Below are 12,789 nucleotides of genomic sequence, written 5' to 3' on the forward strand. Positions count from 1 at the left end.
GCGAGGTGAAGCATGTATCTCCCCCCCATATCAGCCAGGTGAAGTATGCATCTCCCCCCCATCTCAGCCAGGTGAAGTATGCATCTCTCCACCCACCCCATCTCAGCCAGATGAAGTATGCACCTCCCCCATCTCAGCCAGGTGAAGTATGCATCCCCCCCATCTCAGCCAGGTGAAGTATGCATCTCCCCCCCATCTCAGCCAGGTGAAGTATGCATCTCCCCCCCCCCATCTCAGCCAGGTGAAGTATGCAGCTCCCCCCATCTCAGCGAGGTGAAGCATGTATCTCCCCCCCATCTCAGCCAGGTGAAGTATGCATCTCCCCCCCATCTCAGCCAGGTGAAGTATGCATCTCTCCACCCACCCCATCTCAGCCAGATGAAGTATGCACCTCCCCCATCTCAGCCAGGTGAAGTATGCATCCCCCCCATCTCAGCCAGGTGAAGTATGCATCTCCCCCCCATCTCAGCCAGGTGAAGTATGCATCTCTCCCCCCCATCTCAGCCAGATGAAGTATGCATCTCCCCCCATCTCAGCCAGGTGAAGTATGCATCCCCCCCCCCCATCTCAGCCAGGTGAATTATGCATCCCCCCCATCTCATCCAGGTGAAGTATGCATCTCCCCCCATCTCAGCCAGGTGAAGTATGCATCCCCCCATCTCAGCCAGGTGAAGTATGCATCTCCCCCCCCCCAATCTCAGCCAGGTGAAGTATGCATCTCTCCCCTCCCCATCTCAGCCAGGTGAAGTATGCATCTCTCCCCTCCCCATCTCAGCCAGGTGAAGTATGCATCTCTCCCCTCCCCATTGAGCCAGGTGAAGTATGCATCCCCCCCCCATCTCAGCCAGGTGAAGTATGCATCCCCCCCCCCATCTCAGCCAGGTGAAGTATGCATCTCCCCCCCATATCAGCCAGGTGAAGTATGCATCGCTCCCCCCATCTCAGCCAGGTGAAGTATGCATCCCCACCCCATCTCAGCCAGGTGAAGTATGCATCTCTACCCCCCCCACATCTCAGCCAGGTGAAGTATGCATCTCTCCCCCATCTCAGCCAGCTGAAGTATGCATCTATCCTCCCCCCATCTCAGCCAGGTGAAGTATGCATCTCCCCCACATCTCAGCCAGGTGAAGTATGCATCTCCCCCCCCCATCTCAGCCAGGTGAAGTATGCATCTCCCCCCCATCTCAGCAAGGTGAAGTATGCATCTCTCCCCCCCATCTCAGCCAGGTGAAGTATGCATCTCTCCCCCCATCTCAGCCAGGTGATGTATGCATCTCCCCCCCCCATCTCAGCCAGGTGAAGTATGCATCTCCACCCCCCATCTCAGCTAGGTGAAGGATGCATCTCTCCCCCCCATCTCAGCCAGGTGAAGTATGCATCTCCCCCCCATCTCAGCCAGGTGAAGTATGCATCCCCCCCATCTCAGCCAGGTGAAGTATGCACCCCCCCCAATCTCAGCCAGGTGAAGTATGCATCTCTCCCCTCCCAATCTCAGCCAGGTGAAGTATGCATCTCTCCCCTCCCCATCTCAGCGAGGTGAAGTATGCATCTCTCCCCTCCCCATCTGAGCCAGGTGAAGTATGCATCTCCCCCCCCCCCATCTCAGCCAGGTGAAGTATGCATCTCCCCCCCCATCTCAGCCAGGTGAAGTATGCATCTCCCCCCCATATCAGCCAGGTGAAGTATGCATCGCTCCCCCCATCTCAGCCAGGTGAAGTATGCATTCCCCCCATCTCAGCCAGGTGAAGTATGCATCTCTACCCCCCCACATCTCGGACAGGTGAAGTATGCATCTCTCCCCCCCATCTCAGCCAGCTGAAGTATGCATCTATCCTCCCCCCATCTCAGCCAGGTGAAGTATGCATCTCCCCCCCATCTCAGCCAGGTGAAGTATGCATCTCTCCCCACCATCTCAGCCAGGTGAAGTATGCATCTCCCCCTCCATCTCAGCCAGGTGAAGTATGCATCTCTCCCCCCCATCTCAGCCAGGTGAAGTATGCATCTCTCCCCCCATCTCAGCCAGGTGACGTATGCATCTCTCCCCCCCCCATCTCAGCCAGGTGAAGTATGCATCTCTCCCGCCCCATCTCAGCCAGGTGAAGTATGCATCTCTCCCCCCCATCACAGCCAGAAAAGTATGCATCTCCCCCCATCTCAGCCAGGTGAAGTATGCATCTCCCCCCCATCTCAGCCAGGTGAAGTATGCATCTCTCCACCCACCCCATCTCAGCCAGATGAAGTATGCACCCCCCCATCTCAGCCAGGTGAAATATGCATCTCCCCACCCCCCAATCTCAGCCAGGTGAAGCATGCATCTCCCCCCCATCTCAGCCAGGTGAAGTATGCATCCCCCCCCATCTCAGCCAGGTGAAGTATGCATCTCTCCCCCCCATCTCAGCCAGGTGAAGTATGCATCTCCCCCCCATCTCAGCCAGGTGAAGTATGCATCTCCCCCCATCTCAGCCAGGTGAAGTATGCATCTCCCCCCCATCTCAGCCAGGTGAAGTATGCATCTCCCCCCCATCTCAGCCAGGTGAAGTATGCATCTCTCCACCCACCCCATCTGAGCCAGATGAAGTATGCACCTCCCCACCATCTCAGCCAGGTGAAGTATGCATCTCCCCACCCCCCCATCTCAGCCAGGTGAAGTATGCATCTCCCCCCCATCTCAGCCAGGTGAAGTATGCATCTCCCCCATCTCAGCCAGGTGAAGTATGCATCTCCCCCCCATCTCAGCCAGGTGAAGTAAGCATCTCCCACCCATCTCAGCCAGGTGAAGTATGCATCTCCCCCCCCACATCTCAGCCAAGTGATGTATGCATCTCTCCCCCCCATCTCAGCCAGGTGAAGTATGCATCCCCCCCCCCCATCTCAGCCAGGTGAAGTATGCATCTCCCCACCATCTCAGCCAGGTGAAGTATGCATCTCCCCCCATCTCAGCCAGGTGAAGTATGCATCCCCCACCCCCATCTCAGCCAGGTGGAGTATGCATCCCCCCTCCCCCCATCTCAGCCTGGTGAAGTATGCATCTCTCCCCTCCCCATCTCAGCCAGGTGAAATATGCATCTCTCCCCTCCCCATCTCAGCCAGGTGAAGTATGCATCTCCTCCCCAACTCAGCCAGGTGAAGTATGCATCTCCTCCCCCATCTCAGCCAGGTGAAGTATGCATCCCCCCCATCTCAGCCAGGTGAAGTATGCATCTCCCCCCCATCTCAGCCAGGTGAAGTATGCATCGCTCCCCCCATCTCAGCCAGGTGAAGTATGCATCCCCCCCATTCAGCCAGGTGAAGTATGCATCTCCCCCCCATCTCAGCCAGGTGAAGTATGCATCTCCTCCCATCTCAGCCAGGTGAAGTATGCATTTCTCCCCCCATCCCAGCCAGGTGAAGTATGCATCACCCCCCCCCATCTCAGCCAGGTGAAGTATGCATCGCTCCCCCCCCCATCCCAGCCAGGTGAAGTATGCATCTCCCCCCCTATCTCAGCCAGGTGAAATATGCATCCCCCCATCTCAGCCAGGTGAAGTATGCATCTCTCCACCCATCTCAGCCAGGTGAAGTATGCATCTCCCCCCACCCATCTCAGCCAGGTGAAGTATGCATCTCCCCCCCATCTCAGCCAGGTGAAGTTTGCATCTCTCCCCTCCCCATCTCAGCCAGGTGAAGTATGCATCTCTCCCCTCCCCATCTCAGCCAGGTGAAGTATGCATCTCTCCCCCCCATCTCAGCCAGGTGAAGTATGCATCCCCCTATCTCAGCCAGGTGAAGTATGCATCTCTCCACCCATCTCAGCCAGGTGAAGTGTGCATCTCCCCCACATCTCAGCCAGGTGAAGTATGCATCTCCCCCCCATCTCTGCCAGTTGAAGTATGCACCTCTCCCCTCCCCATCTCAGCCAGGTGAAGTATGCATCTCTCCCCTCCCCATCTCAGCCAGGTGAAGTATGCACCCCCCCATCTAAGCCAGGTGAAGTATGCATCTCCCACCCATCTCAGCCAGGTGAAGTATGCACCCCCCCCATCTCAGCCAGGTGAAGTATGCATTTCCCCCCATCTCAGGCAGGTGAAGTATGCATCGCTCCCCCCATCTCAGCCAGGTGAAGTATGCATCCCCCCCATCTCAGCCAGGTGAAGTATGCATCTCCCCCCCATCTCAGCCAGGTGAAGTATGCATCTCCCCCCCATCTCAGCCAGGTGAAGTATGCATCTCTCCCCCCATCTCAGCCAGGTGAAGTATGCATCTCCCCCCCATCTCAGCCAGGTGAAGGATGCATCGCTCCCCCCACCTCAGCCAGGTGTAGTATGCATCTCTCCCCCTCCATCCCAGCCAGGTGAAGTATGCATCTCCCCCTCCCATCTCAGCCAGGTGAAGTATGCACCCCCCCATCTCATCCAGGTGAAGTATGCATCCCCCCATCTCAGCCAGGTGAAGTATGCATCCCCCCATCTCAGCCAGGTGAAGTATGCATCTCCCCCCATCTCAGCCAGGTGAAGTATGCATCTCCCCCCCATCTCAGCCAGGTGAAGTATGCATCTCCCCCCCCCCATCTCAGCCAGGTGAAGTATGCATCTCCCCCCCCCCCATCTCAGCCAGGTGAAGTATGCATCTCTCCCCCCATCTCAGCCAGGTGAAGTATGCATCCCCCCCATCTCAGCCAGGTGAAGTATGCATCTCTCCCCCCCATCTCAGCCAGGTGAAGTGTGCATCCCCCCATCTCAGCCAGGTAAAGTATGCATCCCTTCCCCCAATCTCAGCTAGGTGAAGTATGCATCTCTCCCCCCCCCCATCTCAGCCAGGTGAAGTATGCACCCCCCCATCTCAGCCAGGTGAAGTATGCATCTCCCCCCCATCTCAGCCAGGTGAAGTATGCATCCCCCCCCCATCTCAGCCAGGTGAAGTATGCATCTCTCCCCCCATCTCAGCCAGGTGAAGTATGCATCTCTCCCCCACCCCATCTCCGCCAGGTGAAGTATGCATCTCCCCCCATCTCAGCCAGGTGAAGTATGCATCTCTCCCCCCACCCATCTCAGCCAGGTGAAGTATGCATCTCCCCCCATCTCAGCCAGGTGAAGTATGCATCTCTCCCCCCACCCATCTCAGCCAGGTGAAGTATGCATCTCTCCCCACCCCCCATCTCAGCCAGGTGAAGTATGCATATCTCCCCCCCCCATCTCAGCCAGGTGAAGTATGCATCTCTCCCCCATCTCAGCCAGGTGAAGTATGCATCTCTCCCCCCATCTCAGCCAGGTGAAGTATACATCTCCCCCCCATCTCAGCCAGGTGAAGTATGCATCTCCCCCCCATCTCAGCCAGGTGAATTATGCATCTCCCCCCCCATCTCAGCCAGATAAAGTATGCACCCCCCCATCTCAGCCAGGTGAAGTATGCATCTCTCCCCCCCATCTCAGCCAGGTGAAGTATGCATCCCCCCCATCTCAGCCAGGTGAAGTATGCATCTCTCCCCACCCCCATCTCAGCCAGGTGAAGTATTCATCCCCCCCCCATCTCAGCCAGGTAAAGTATGCACCCCCCCCATCTCAGCCAGGTGAAGTATGCATCTCTCCCCCCATCTCAGCCAGTTGAAGTATGCATCTCTCCCCCCATATCAGCCAAGTGAAGTATGCATCTCTCCCCACCCCATCTCTGCCAGGTGAAGTATGCATCTCCCCCCATCTCAGCCAGGTGAAATATGCATCACTCCCCCCACCCATCTCAGCCAGGTGAAGTATGCATCTATACCCCCCATCTCAGCCAGGTGAAGTATGCATCTCTCCCCACCCCCCATCTCAGCCAGGTGCAGTATGCATCCCCCCCATCTCAGCCAGGTGAAGCATGCATCCCCCCCATCTCAGCCAGGTTAAGTATGCATCCCCCCCCCATCTCAGCCAGGTGAAGTATGCATCCCCCCCCCCATCTCAGCCAGGTGAAGTATGCATCCCCCCATCTCAGCCAGGTGAAGTATGCATCTCCCCCCCCCATCTCAGCCAGGTGAAGTATGCATCTCCCCCCCATCTCAGCCAGGTGAAGTATGCATCTCCCCCACCCCCATCTCAGCCAGGTGAAGTATGCATCTTCCCCCCATCTCAGCCAGGTGAAGTATGCATCTCTCCCCCATCTCAGCCAGGTGAAGTATGCATCTCTCCCCCCCCATCTCAGCCAGGTGAAGTATGCATCTCCCCCCCATCTCAGCCAGGTGAAGTATGCATCTCCCCCCCATCTCAGCCAGGTGAAGTATGCATCCCCCCATCTCAGCCAGGTGAAGTATGCATCCCCCCCATCTCAGCCAGGTGAAGTATGCATCTCTCCCCACCCCCATCTTAGCCAGGTGAAGTATGCATCTCCCCCCCATCTCAGCCAGGTAAAGTATGCACCCCCCCATGTCAGCCAGGTGAAGTATGCATCTCCCCCCCCATCTCAGCCAGGTGAAGTATGCATCTCTCCCCCCATCTCAGCCAGGTGAAGTATGCATCTCTCCCCCACCCCATCTCTGCCAAGTGAAGTATGCATTCCCCCCCATCTCAGCCAGGTGAAATATGCATCACTCCCCCCACCCATCTCAGCCAGGTGAAGTATGCATCTATACCCCCCATTTCAGCCAGGTGAAGTATGCATCTCTCCCCACCCCCCATCTCAGCCAGGTGCAGTATGCATCCCCCCCATCTCAGCCAGGTGAAGTATGCATCCCCCCCATCTCAGCCAGGTGAAGTATGCATCCCCCCCCCCATCTCAGCCAGGTGAAGTATGCATCTCCCCCCCATCTCAGCCAGGTGAAGTATGCACCCCCCCCATCTCAGCCAGGTGAAGTATGCATCTCCCCCCCCATCTCAGCCAGGTGAAGTATGCATCTCCCCCCCATCTCAGCCAGGTGAAGTATGCATCTCCCCCACCCCCATCTCAGCCAGGTTAAGTATGCATCGCCCCCCCATCTCAGCCAGGTGAAGTATGCATCTCTCCCCCATCTCAGCCAGGTGAAGTATGCATCTCTCCCCCCCATCTCAGCCAGGTGAAGTATGCATCTCCTCCCCCATCTCAGCCAGTTGAAGTATGCATCTCCCCCCATCCCCATCCCAGCCAGGTGAAGTATGCATCTATACCTCAATCACCTACCCACATCACATTTCCATGGGCATAACATGCGACTCATCGAGAAGCCAGGATCTCTGCCCTGCATGTCGCTCCATGTAGAGTGGTATCATGGAGTTCCGCAGGACCATTGAATCATGGGTTGATCCTGGGAATCGAGCACAACAATGTGTGATGATCCTGTTCGGGTCACATACCATTTGTACGTTGATTGAGTGGTATAGCTTACGGTTGTGGTACGCTACCTCCATGGCATGTGGGACTAACAATTCCACATGGGTGCAGTCGATGGCGCCAATGCAACCAGGTATGCCGGCCAGTGAATGGAAACCTACTTTGGTGTTTGAGATCTCCTGGGCAGACCGTGGTAAGGAAATGTGGTCGTATGTGTGCTTGAGGAGGGCATCAAGCACTTGGTTCAGCGTACGTGAGAATAATGGTTGTGAAATGCCATGCAAGTGCCCCACTGTGTGATGGCAGGTGCCTGTGGCCAAGAAGGGGAGCACGGACGCTACCTTCAGTAGGGGTGGGATGGCGGTGCGTGTTTCAATCAGGCTAATGATGTCGTCATGTATCATGTCCACAATGGTGGTGATGGTGTCCCGGTCCAGGCGGTACAGGGTGTGGATCTGCTCAGCGGTTAGGTTGAATGGACTGGCTCTGATGCGTGGGATTGGGCGCTGCCTGCGTGGTGGCACTGGCTGCACTGGTGGGGCATGCTGGCCCTGCCTTGCCCTCCTTCTCCTCCTGCGTCTCCTCTGTGCTGCCTGTTGTTGTTGTTGATGTTGTAGCACTTCCACTGCAATCAGGTCCTCCAGCCCCAGCATTGGCAGTAGTATTGGAATCATTGTGGAGTGTGACTGGGTGTGGGAAGGAGTGGGGTGTGCTCCTTTTGTGCTTGCCCAGTCTGAATTGCCTCCACCTGTGCTGATTGTGTGCACCTGTGGCAGTTGGGAAGATTGCACATGGCCGTTTGCGGTTGGTCCACGATGGCGGTATTTGCACCATGGCGGTAAGGTACTTTATGGCCTTCACAAGGGCGTTAATTGCATGTCTGCACGACACGTAATGTTCCCCACTTTGTGCCATGCCGGTATTTACAGCATGGGAGGTCGCGTGCCCGCGCCCTTGGTGCTTTTAGCGGCACCGTTAATTACAGTGCCTCTAATAGCGATTTATCGGGTCAGAATCGGCCGGAGCGGTAAAAGATGCCGGTAATCCTTTACCGGCATCGTTTTTCACTTACCACTAGGGATGTAATGAGGGCCATTATTACACATCATGAATGCTACACATGCTATCCTTAATAATTCCAACTGTTGGGTCTGCTCACATTTACCACAACACGGGGATAAGGAGCTAGGTTGGTATATTCATCCTTTACCTTTGGCAACTGCATGTTATGCTTCTCTTAGAGCACTATTCTTTGGTCGTTGGAACAATAGCATCTCAGGGAACTTTGATGGGACTAATTGGAATCAATTTGAAAAACGTGTTTTGACTCCCTTGGGATGTTTGCTTTTTGTAAATAGGAGTAAGCTTCTATTAGGCCTTCTGATAGACTGTCTCCTCCATTCCAATTTTGATTTCCTTTAAAATGGCTCCGATAGGCAATAAGGATGCCACGCCTCCTTCTTACACCGTTAACCATAGCCCCGATTCAGTTTATTTCAGTATACAGAGGAATGGTACTCAGTCAATGGGTGATTTTAAAGGTTGCGCCAACGTTGCGAATTTGACTGGGGAAGACAGACCTTCGTATGTAGGCGAACCTCTCTACTTTGTTTGCGGTAATGTAGCATTTGCATGGTTACCCAGGGACTAGGAGGGAACTTGTTATTTAGGGATCCTGTTACCCGGGGTATTCATAGCCAGTACTGTAGAGGTTTCAAAGGCTCGTCCACGGCGGGACGAGAATGGTGACACTCCAGCACAAGTTCTGGGAGACGTAGCAAAGTCCTTTGTGCCATTTTGAGGACAGATAATGAACTCTGAAGATATCAGGAAACTAGCGAGAGTACTGGAGAGAACCATCAAATGGACCACTGACATACTCTATAATATGACTCTAGAACAGAAAGCAATAATGTTAGTAGCACTTCAGAACCGGATGGCATTAGATGTCATCCTGGCTGAACGTGGAGGGGTATGTGAATTAGTGGGGTCCGCTTGCTGCGTTTCCGTGTCAGATTCCTCCCCAACTACCTTCAAGGCAATACAGAATCTGCACGTCCTTAGTTCAGAAGTTCATGTTCCCAAGGGAAACTGGGATCTTAGCGCTTGGTTCTGGGACTTCTTGCGATCTTACGGTCGGAAGGTACTTTCGGTCTTGCTGATCATTTTGTGAATTCTGTTGTTCCTTTGTTGCTGTATACAGTGTCTTCCTGGTATATGTTTGATGCTAGAGGGATGTTGCGCATAGGCGATGGGTACGTTCGGATGCAAGGTATACACCCCAGACAAGAACTCCAATGAATATGTTCTGAAAGAAATTCTGGTAACCGATCTAATGGCGATTGATATCTCCGATGGTGATTCAGGGTGTATGGACATTGAGACGTGGAATTATTCGTAAAGTGATTAGAAGTAGTTTAGTGCTTGGCATAGTCTGAAAGGAGGGTTTGTCGAACGGGAAATCATATTATACCCTCTAGATCGTGTGTATATATATTGGCCTAGGCCAAATCGCTCTGCAAGGAAATCCATGTTGCAAGGTCCTGACCTTAGATCTGTGTAAACCGCCATTTTAGGTTCATCTGCCATTTTAGATTCTCTTTCTAAAGTCACCTTGTGTTCTAAGATTGTGAACAGTGTCGTTTTGAATTTAACATGGCCGTCTTGAACTAGGTGTACGATTTAAAGTGTAAACTGCCTGCAGGCCAAATGTTAGGGTCATGTACTGAGACCTTGTCCTTCGTCGGCCTGTGTATAGAGGATCACCTGCGACATCAATACTAATTCATGAACATATATCGTGTACAATACTGTTTGAGCATCTTATGTGAACACATGTTTTACTATATTGTATAAAGATATGTGCAAAGGCTCAATATGAAATCCGAAGACACACTGTTGCTATTGTAACTTGTTTGCAAATATATTAAGGATAACCCCTAAATCTATAGCTGCATAAATATGAAGCTCGGCACAAACCCTAGATCCAAGATTCATTAACCTGCAAGTGGGTTTGACATCATGTTTTGGAGTGTATAAAAGGTGTGACTATTCTGATGTACAGTCCCACTCACTTCCACAACAAACGGGCTGGTATTTGCTGTGGTGAACTGAGGGCCCGATAGCTATCCAATACTTTATTTCTTTGAAAACTGTTCAGTTACTTTGAATAAAGTTCTGTGTAGCTTTATAACCCGTGTTTGGTGTATTTCCTTTTGAAGGTACTCATCCTCGATATCTTCTATTACTTTCACAAGTTGAGAGTGTCTGCCTAATAAATCGCAACAAAGCTGAGGGCTGATAGCCAGGATTTGGTTCAGAGTCTTCATTTGTGACAGTGCAGTAGCAGCAGACTAATCATTTGTGTGTAATTGCATTGAAGTGGATGGAAAGTTGTGTTGAATTGTGAAGGTACCATTCAGACCTGTACCCTGGGTTGGAGGCCGGTGTATAGATACAACTGTGTTGATTTTGAGTTGTCATTGTGAGTGGAAAATAAGCAGGAACAGTGATGATATTTTTACCCTTGCATAGAAAGTATATAAGGTGCAGAACACATTTCAGAATGAGCACCACACCTCCTATCCAAATTGTTTATTAAAGGTGAATAGGTAGAACAAGAACATGAATTGTGTCAGGCCAGAATGATGCAGGAGGTTACTTCTGATATTGTTGACATGTGGCAGGATAATGGACTGTTACATCAGGCCCCAAAAAACCGTTACATGACACAAACCAGCAAAGATGAGCACATTAAAATGCTTCAGCTCACAGCATATGTATATTTGCATATGCTGATCATGGAAGAAAAACACCACAATAGTGTGGCCTCTGTGGAAAACTAGGCTGAGCTTTTGAATCAAGCCCAGAAAGATTGAAACATTGAGAAGCAAAAGTGCAACAGAGCCAAAATTTGGAGTTCAAATTAGGAAATATTATTGAACAGCTAAAAGATGCGTTGAAAACACAGCAACAAGAAAATGGAAAGCAATAGACTCCATTTTCTACACTGCAAGGGGAATATAAAGAATGTGTTGAAAAACTGACCTCAAGTCAATACAAATTAAATGAGCAGGTTGTTCATAATAGAGCATGCTTAAAAGACATTTTCACATTTCAATTGCAGGTAAAATAACCAAAAGCTGAAAAAAGCTAATTAATTATGAAGGGGGTTTATTGATCAGATGCACCAAGATCTGAACACCTTTAAACAGCAGAGGGAGCAGTTGAGGGAAGAAAATAACAAATTAAGTCAAGAAAATAGTGTCCTGTTTCAGGAAGTGTGTCAGTTAAGGATGGATATGAAGAACAGTGAGTCATGTTCTCAGGAACTGGCTGACAGTACGTTACAAAATGCACAATTAATCGAACATGTGAGGCAAGCAGAGATTGACCTTGAGCAGGCAACACAGGTTACAATTGAGCACGGGGAGGAGATTAGTCTCCTGAAAAAGAAACACTCTGAATATGTGCAGACAATGCAAGCTTCACAGAAGGAAAATGTGTCCATTGTGAAGGGAACAAGGGACTAAGAGACAGATTAATGGAACACAACAAAGTGCTAGAAGCCACTCAAGGACAGGTGTCTGAATTGAAAACTCAAGCCTCTGTATATCACCAGGAGATAGCGACTGAGAAAACAAATTTGAGAGATTGGAAAGTGAAAAGGCCAAATATAAACAGGCTTTGCGGCACCCTGACCAGTCAGGCTATGGAAAAGCACCCTCTGATTGCGGAGTGATGACCTCATTACCAGCGACAAGTCAACTCACCACCTCACATGTACAGAGTACAGTTGACTTCATGAATACCAATTCTCAAGAACAGGGAACAGGAGGTAGCTGGACTCAACCAGGACTAGTCCAACTGATCCAGAAGACCAGTCCTTATCCAACTTTGATGAGGGTTCATGGTTACCAAATAGAAGATATGTTCACCAGTTTATATGATGGCTGATCCTACCATGTTAACAATCACAGGAAAAAATAACTAGTGACTGGCATTAGGAAGGCTTGGGTCAATGATGCCTCAGAACCCGCAGCTGGATACAAACTATATCCATGAAGTAGTCAGGTGGCAGAGTTGATGGTGGTACATCAAGCCATCCTCACTGCAGCACACCACCAACTCAAAGAACTGGTCATACTCACTGACTCTGATTATGTCAGGAATGGGTTTGTGAAACACCTGATTAACTGGAAAAATCAAGTCATGCTTTGTGCAAATAATAAACCATGAAAACATGGGAAATTCATTAAATCAATTGATGATATGGTAACCTCTTATAAGATTAACATTATTTTATAAAAAATCAGAGGTCACTCCAAAATAGAGGGACCAGAGAAAACTGGAAATTACTTGGCTGACCAGTTGGCCAAAACCTGGAGCCATTCATGGGGATCTCATAGAAACCGAATCTCTGTTGGGGGAAATCCAGGTTGCTCCTGTCTCCAGGTCCCAACTGTAAAGACTGGAGGGGGGTATTTGTACTCCTGCTCTCTAAATGGCAGAGTAGAGGCACGGAACACCCCA

Source organism: Ambystoma mexicanum, chromosome 10 (genome assembly GCF_040938575.1).
Source record: "Ambystoma mexicanum isolate Mex_15411 chromosome 10, UKY_AmexF1_1, whole genome shotgun sequence".
NCBI classification, from domain to species: Eukaryota; Metazoa; Chordata; class Amphibia; order Caudata; family Ambystomatidae; genus Ambystoma; species Ambystoma mexicanum.